The sequence below is a fragment of the Polyodon spathula genome, chromosome 11 (assembly GCF_017654505.1).
Source record: "Polyodon spathula isolate WHYD16114869_AA chromosome 11, ASM1765450v1, whole genome shotgun sequence".
Lineage (NCBI taxonomy): Eukaryota > Metazoa > Chordata > Actinopteri > Acipenseriformes > Polyodontidae > Polyodon > Polyodon spathula.
Window position 1 is genome coordinate 38,075,482 of NC_054544.1, and position 9,488 is coordinate 38,084,969.

A 9,488-nucleotide genomic window follows, 5' to 3' on the forward strand; every position below is an offset into this window, starting at 1 on the left:
AACCATCCTGTCAAAATTTTACTAATCAGTACACCCAGACTGATTTCACGCCATGACGTTATCAGAATCCTGATCTACAAACCTGCAGCGTTTACATGGATGTCACAAAGAAATGTCTGGCAGATCTGCTTGGAGTAAAGGAATAGAATCTTGGACACTGTGTTAGATAGACTTTTGTTGAAGATGCATTGGCTTGAGGTTTTGTAGACCAAGTACAAGACCATTTTACAGTACTGTAACAGTATTTATACATTTTAAATGGGTAGATTGGAAATAAACACATTGTAGCAAAGGCAGAATCTTAAAGGTCATATGTACTCCTGCACTGGTGGCATGTGTAAAGTGTTTTTTTTTTTTTTCTTTTTCTTCAAAATGTAATAGAGAAAGGAATCCTATTTAAGAAATACCTTTCAATGTAATTCTACTGTTCCAAGACTAAAATATACCAAACCCAAGATATGTTTTACTTAAACGTCTATAGTACAAAATTTAGCTTGTATTTCATCAGCAGCACTTATTTTGAAGAACTGCGTCAGACGTTTTTTGTCCTGTGCACTATGTGGTTTGTATTGGTTGTGCTACCTTGTTAAAGGCGGTAACAGGAGGGTTTTTTGTTTGTTTGGGTTGCCTAAAATTGTACTTTATTTATATTATAGTTTGAGAGAGAGGCAGTGTTATGACAGCTCATGAATCCTGCATTTAGTCATTATTTTAATATTTTCAGGTTGATATATGCAGGTGGTATGTGTGTACCTGATGTCTATTTGAATAAACCTGTGTTGTCTGAGCCAATGTTTGAATAGGGAATTGCTGAAAAAAATGGTTTGCTACGTAAGGCAAAAAAATATATAATTATATTTGGTTCAGTTTCATATAGGTACAAATGTCTTCAGCAGTATTACTACTACACAGTAATGTGGTTAATGTTCAGTCTTGGCAGCAAAGATTTGTGTTTTTTTTGTTTTTTTTTTTTTTTTTTTTTTTTAATACAAAACAATGCAATGAATCATGTTCATTCAAGAGCTTGTACATGCAATACACTTTTTTTTTTTGTAGTAATTTGCAATTTATTTTAAAAGTAAGTATCACCCATATAGGTAAGGAAACAGTGCTACTAATTGAAATCTGAAATCCCAACTTGCCTCACCATGCAGAATAGAAGACTGATTCCCTTTTACCGGTTTATTTCCACATGGGTAGTAAAACATGAGCTGCAGTCTATATGGCAAACAACTAAAACATGAACATTGTTTGCCACCAAACGCTAGTGAACAGATTTATACATTAACTTTTTAAAAAACATTTTTTGGTAAAATTCTTCATATTTAGTTATTTACTGACATTATTCTCTATTTGTTCTTTTTTTTTTGTCAGAACATTTATTTAAAACTGGTGAAAATGATAAAATTGTACATTACACAATACACCATCAAGTAGTCAAAGGAGATTTTGCATTGCTTTGCTTCCTGCCTTTGATCTCAAGCCAATCCTTTTAAAATTGTGAAAGCAGCTGTAAAAAAAAAAAAAAACACATATTACAAATAAACAGCACAGTGGTAGCAATTCATTATTACATCATCTTTTATTTGTAAATGTGTAAAATGTAACTAGTCCTCAGATATTTAAGGTTTTTTAACTGTCACATTGTGGCACAAGATAAACCTTGCATCAACAGCAAATTAAACATGTGCTTGTGTATCAATTGGGTTGCTTCTTCCATAGTTACCGTACACCCCAAAAGAGCTGGTAGCAGCAAGCGAGTTTACAATTTGGATTGGTTGAAATGCAGAAGATTAATCGGGAGTAGTAAACGTGGATGTACGTTGGTTATATACTTGCAATCTTTACTGGAAAGGAATTACTTTTTTGTAAGGCTTGTGCAAATATAGTAGACAGTGATCCAATCAAGACCATGAACTCGCTAGTTGAGGAAAGGCTTGTTTAAGGTTTCAACAAATTGTACATTGGCAAGACCCATAACATTAGTAAAGATAACATACAGCCATCAGTACTTTAATGTTAACTTGTGAAGTTTTGGAAAGGGCAGAAAATGTAAGTCTAATCCATGTGGTCAGTCCCCTTTTGAACACTAAGTTTAATGAAAAGTGTTGTATGTAAAGCTACTTAAAAAAATGGTCTTTCCATCCTCTTGTGCATTATAAATGCATTTATTTTAAATCTTGAAAGGGCCTGCTTATGAACTGTGAACTTTTAATTTATTTTAACAATATATTTACATTTGTTAAGTTTATAAAGAGCATGATATGTAAAGTCACAGTAATCCAAACGTATGCATTCATGTAAGATGTTGTATTTGAGGTTTTGTATTTCAAACTATGTGTCTCTTATATGCAGTAAAACAGTCAACCGCTATACATAACTGAAGTGTGTAGGTGGTTTTGCACTTTTTAACTGATCTTTTAAGCGCCTTATGTCTTAAAGGCACTGTACTAACTTCCCTGCATATACTAGTAGATAAATACCTTAAGTAGTTCTTTTTATATTCCATTATTGGGAAAAGGTTTTTAAATATTGTAGTGATCAGTAGCCTTATGCTTGCTTTTAAAAATCTATAAACAGCATGGTTATGTTTTTATTATTTTATTTCTTCCATATTGCTTGTATGTACAGGTTACAGACTTTTTGGGCTGGACCCACTTAGTCCACTCAAATGCCTATGTATAATGTCCTGAAACCTATTTAAGAAGATTTGACTTGATAAGGAAATAAAGAAAATAAATAAATAAATAAATAAATAAAAGATGTGATAGAAGATAGCAATAGAAGATTGTGATGTGCTGCTTTGTAGCATTTTTAAAACCTTTCATGATTAGTTCAGTTTGTAAAGGTTTTACTTTTAATTTTATTGTTACAAACCACCCTTTTATATGTTGAAAACAAAGTTGTGGTTACCATATGGCATAACACTGAAGATTAGTTAGCATAGGCAATTTCATACCGATGGTGAATGTTCAAATCTTGTGGTTGGTTAGGTCTCTTCCTACAAATTTAGTACTGTTTGATTAAAGACTTAGGCCAAACTTTTGAAGTAAAAACATGACATAACGTCTGTTTTTTTCCGAACACCAGAAGAGAGTTGTAGTAACACTAAGCATGTCTGTTATAATTTGGGGGAGGCTGGCTTGTGGGGTTTTATATTTGTTTGTTTTTACTGTTTAAAAAAAATAAAAATAAAAATGTAATCCAGATACCTGGAGAATAGCTATCTGGCACACATTTGTTCTAGACATGTTTGGAAAGTCATAGGCGAAACTTCTTTATAATGCAAAAGAGTATATAGGAAGGCTACCAGTCCAAATTGAGCAAAATTAACTTTTCTACTGGTTGTGTTCAGAACTAATCTCTCTAAACTAAAGGACTTTTTTTTTATCATGTTATGGGCCAAATTTAAGACTGTATAACCCAACTGCATGTATGTTAGATTGCATTAACCAAGCATTATAGTACCCTCCTTATTTTGGTATGTTTTGCCATGTAGCTTGAAAAGAAAATGCTTGGCCTAAGACTGCACTTTCTGTAGCTCATGTTTTATTACCTAGTAACAATCTGCATTTTTCTTTTTATCTATGAAGTCTGTTGTACATCATGCTATTTTATTAAACAATTGCTTTGTTCCAAGTCTGTCTCAAATAATTTGAGTGTTATGTAATTATGTATAAATAAATTTATTTAAAGTGATCTTGTATTTCATGTTGTGTCTGTCAATATAACTATACTGGATTGCCTGTGTGGTGAATAAATACACATTGAAATAAACTAAAAAGCAACATGACTTTGTATATACATATTTTAGACCATGTCCCCACAAATTGGCACATGTAATACCTGTTTTATACGCTTCTAGTTCTCAATGTACAAGACATGTTCTTAATAAATAAAATATAAAGTAGGAAACAATTCATTTACAACATTGTTGAATGTGTTTTATATAGAGTTAATGTACAAGTGTCATATTTATTTTTCTCCTGATCAACTGTCAGTTACAAAGCACAAACTCAAAAACCTAATCTTAGTAGCACTTTTTAATGGACACATCCTGAATTTACAAATCTAAAACTTGACTCTAGTATCAAAGATACTCTAAATGAACGCTAAAGCTACAATAAACTACAGCACCACCACTTTGTTTTAGCCGAGAAGCATTTAGCTGCTGTACAAATCAGTCTCTCGCATAATATATTCTAGCTGACTACTAAAAATAAACAGTTTTTTAAACCACATCTTTAAATTGTCACTTTTTTAAAATAGAAAAACAAGGTCTAAAGTTAGTAACATATACCAGACATTTGCTATAGCTTTTTAAACTTTTAAAATCAACCCTAACTTTGCCTTGTTTTGCCTATTATCCCTTCTGACTCCTGTTCGGTAAGGATTACAAGCATATAACACACATCAAATGAAAGGCCACAAAATGATCTCATTAACACAACAAAAAAAATCTCATTTATTTTGTTACTCGTTGAGAACAAAACATCTCAAGAACAAAACTACCTCAAGAAGCAAAATGAAACTTTTATTAGTTCTGAGCATAATTGCCAAATTTGGTATGAAACAGACAAACAATAACAAAGTTATGGCATCGAGAACCTTGACACGTATTCGTTTTTTTTTGTTTTTTTTCCCCAAACAAAAACCATAATTTCTGAAAAAATAAACAGAACTAGAAACAACTGATCAGGGCATATGTGATATCACTGGAAAGCACAAAGCCTCTGCTTTCTTGTGGTATATTGGATTTGTTTCTACCTACTGCAGTTTTTTTTTTTTTTTTTTTTTTTTTTTTTTTTTTTTTATAGTTAGAGACCCTTTAACACACTCCGATTTTATGCACAATACAGCACTGAACTAGTGAATGTATTGGATGGTGAGTTTCTATAGTAACATCATATCCAGGCATGTGTGGAATCTTTGGAAAGCCTGCGCTTTCGAATGAGGTTAGAAACAGAACGCCGTCTTTTGAAGCCACCGAGTAATAGGCAAGAAATAAAACTTAGGGATCTGACACATGTCACACGACGCAAGCTTGTGTTGTGCTTAGCTGTAGTTTATCTTTGGAACGTCTGGTACAGACATGTTCTACATCATCGGAATGCTGTAAAACTGCACTTTGCGGCAAGCCTTCAACCATGCAGGTGACTAGTATGGTTCCCACAGTATAATATTATACTAGTGAAAAGGGTTAAAACAGATAATTTGTGCATTTAAGCATACAATTTAAAATATATATATATATATATATATATATATATATATATATATATATATATATATATATTAAAAATATATAACAGTCTAGTTGGCTGAATTGAACAATGTAACTTGTTACATTTATTTATGGATCCTATTTTTTTGCTGATAAAAAAAAATAACTACAGTGAATACTTACCCATTTAAAGGGGATAAATAAATTTCCCCTTTTACAGATGGGCTTGGCAGGTTATTATTAATATATATATATATATATATATATATATATATATATATATATATATATATATACACACCACCTTGGTCTTTTAATAATTGATTTCATTTTGTTGTGCAGAGGCTTTTAGCAAATTAAATAAATAAAATAAAAAACCTTTGCTGCGTATGTATATAAGGTGTCATTTTTAGCTGGGTAGGCATTAGCAATCTATAAACATCACACTGCAAAATTAAACCTGCCTCGTTGTCCCAAATAGATACTACCGGAGATCAAAACTCCCATTCTTTGTATTTTGTGCAAAGATACAGTTTACACAGCTTTGCAGTGCCAAGTGTTCTCGTTAACCCTGCTACCTTCTCACAAGTCCTCTCCATTTCTGTGGTTCAGTTTTTGTAGATCTGTAGATTGTTATGTACAGCAAAGTAAGCGTGAGTTAGCAACAGTACCTTCTCCAAGTTCTGACATTCCACTCATAACAGTGCGAGTGAGACACCTAACAGTAACCAGGCAAGAACAGACTACTGTAATTAATATTCCCCTTAATAACTGTGAAAGAGTAAGTAGCTACAAATTTCTTTTGTATTATTAGATCTGTGTTGGCCAGTTAAGTTCACAAACTGTTCTTCAATTCTAGCTGCCTGCCATTTATATATGTCACAGAGGCTAGATCATCCAGTGTCACTTTGGATCATGCTTCATTTTGTTTTGCTGGCAAAATATGCAATGCAACAGAGGGTTCAGGTGCGTTACATCTATAAAGACACCCGCTGATCGAGCCTACATTAGGTATATAGCAAACAATTCCAACCAATTAATACCTCCTGGACTCATATTAAACACAGACTTACCACAAAATCATAAATAAAATCATTTTTAAAAATCAGTCATTGCAATAACTAGCACTGAGAACGATTGCAAACATCACACAATGGTAACAGGACAGTCAAACTATGCATTATTGTTAATAATTATTGTTAAGGTTAGAGTTAATACAATGACACAAGACTTTTAAAAAAATTGTTAAATGTACAGGAGTAGCTTGTAATGGCTCATGCTTTTGCATGAGTCACTTGGACACATATGCAAATACATCCCATATATAAAACGGCATATAATCCAATACACACAGGCAGTATCATTTTAGTTTTATTCCATATCAGGGTATGCAGGGTAATACTTTTTTGTTTTGTTTTGTTTTAATGGTACAGTAGACCTATTGTATTTTTCAAACTTTTTAAAATTTGAATATAAAAAAATGTAAAAATCCACCTTTCTTAATCATGGTGCATTTGATAATGTGGTTCCTGGGTGAATATTTACTGCAGTTTCCCTACTTCAGCCTCTTGTGCCCAATGCTTCTTTAAAACAGACATTGTTGGTTTACATTCATAATAATTTTTATTGGTCACACAAGCTTCCTTGTCAAAGCTTTCTGAACATCTTTCCTTTTCCTCGCTTTCAAATTTTATTTTCTGTGTATGTGTATTTATACTGATAACTTTTTACCGGAAACACTTATAAAAGCAAATATATTTAACATGTGGATATATATACAGCTCTGGAAAGAATTAAGAGACCACTGCAAAATTATCAGTTCTCTGGTTTTACTATTTATAGGTATGTGTTTGGGTAAAATGAACATTTTTGTTTTATTCTATAAACTACTGACACCATTTCTCCCAAATTCCAAATAAAAATATTGTCATTTAGAGCATTTATTTGCAGAAAATGACAACTGGTCAAAATAACTAAAAAGATGCAGTGTTGTCAGACCTCGAATAATGCAAAGAAAATAAGTTCAGATTCATTTTTAAACAACACAATACTAATGTTTTAACTTAGGAAGAGTTCAGAAATCAATATTTGGTGGAATAACCCTGATTTTCAAGCACAGCTTTCATGGGTCTTGGCATGCTCTCCACCAGTCTTTCACATTGACGTTAGGTGACTTTATGCCACTCCTGGTGCAAAAATTCAAGCAGCTCGACTTTGTTTGATGGCTTGTGACCATCCATCTTCCTCTTGATCACATTCCAGATGTTTTCAATGGGGTTCAGGTCTGGAGATTGGGCTGGCCATGACAGGGTCTTGATCTGGTGGTCCTCCATCCACACCTTGATTGACCTGGCTGTGTGGCATGGAGCATTGTCCTGCTGGAAAAACCAATCCTCAGAGTTGGGGAACATTGTCAGAGCAGAAGGAAGCAAGTTTTCTTCCAGGACAACCTTGTACTTGGCTTGATTCATGCGCCCTTCACAAAGACAAATCTGCCCGATTCCAGCCTTGTTGAAGCACCCCCAGATGAGTCCAGTTTTCAGCTTTACCCAACACCTGGTCGCTTATGGTTAGACGCAGACCTGGAGAGGCCTACAAGCCACAGTGTCTCGCACCCACTGTGAAATGTGGTGGAGGATCGGTGATGATCTGGGGGTGCTTCAGCAAGGCTGGAATCGGGCAGCTTTGGCATGAATCAAGCCAAGTACAAGGTTGTCCTGGAAGAAAACTTGCTTCCTTCTGCTCTGACAATGTTCCCCAACTCTGAGGATTGGTTTTTCCAGCAGGACAATGCTCCATGCCACACAGCCAGGTCAATCAAGGTGTGGATGGAGGACCACCAGATCAAGACCCTGTCATGGCCAGCCCAATCTCCAGACCTGAACCCCATTGAAAACATCTGGAATGTGATCAAGAGGAAGATGGATGGTCACAAGCCATCAAACAAAGTCGAGCTGCTTGAATTTTTGCACCAGGAGTGGCATAAAGTCACCTAACGTCAATGTGAAAGACTGGTGGAGAGCATGCCAAGACCCATGAAAGCTGTGCTTGAAAATCAGGGTTATTCCACCAAATATTGATTTCTGAACTCTTCCTAAGTTAAAACATTAGTATTGTGTTGTTTAAAAATGAATCTGAACTTATTTTCTTTGCATTATTCGAGGTCTGACAACACTGCATCTTTTTAGTTATTTTGACCAGTTGTCATTTTCTGCAAATAAATGCTCTAAATGACAATATTTTTATTTGGAATTTGGGAGAAATGGTGTCAGTAGTTTATAGAATAAAACAAAAATGTTCATTTTACTCAAACACATACCTATAAATAGTAAAACCAGAGAAACTGATAATTTTGCAGTGGTCTCTTAATTATTTCCAGAGCTGTATATATCCGAATGGGACTCACACTTTTAACGCAATGGACAGGATTTGACAAGATTTTGAGTCTTTGCGAACATGTTTATCAACCATTTACATATTAGTACTGTAGTTGTATTTAACTGCTTTGAAATGGTTGTTGTTCATAACATAAGGAGCTATGCTTATTCAAGCCCACAAGGTGGAGTATTGTATCAGCTAATGTACAGTGAAGCCCTTGCACTAGGCTAGGGGAGAAAATGGAGTAGCGTTTCCCCTTCCATTCTCCTTTATTATTCGATAATGCATGACTGGAACTTATTTTCAGTGCAGAATATACCTTCAGTAACGCAAAGGAATTTACTTTGAGATACAATTGATAAACCTAAAAACAATGTGTTATTTGCATAGATTATGCATAGATTATGCGGTTTTTTTTTATTGCATACCATAGATTTGGAAACCATCTAGTAGCGCACAACCCGCTGATCACCGATTGGTTGTTTGCTTAACGCCCCATTATAAACCTAGTTCCGATTTGTCTGAAGCGCTCTTACATAATGTTTCCACACAGAAACAATGAATGGAACACAGTTTATATTTACTCTATCACATTTAGTGTCAATTTTAAATCATAAAACGGCACAAACTCGCGGAATAATCCATTCCCACGCTTGAAATTAATAATAGTGTTTTTAAAAGTCTATTAGGGTATATATTTTTTTAATGAATTTATTTAATAACGTTATGTAGTTATTAAACATTTGTGGCTTCCACTTTCATTTTGACTTGTTTTTTTCGAATGTATTTTTAAAGAGAACAGCACTACTAACATAAAAATGACTTAGTTCGATATTGATAGCCTCCCTTCATAATACAACATACCTTACTTAAAACGTATTTTTGA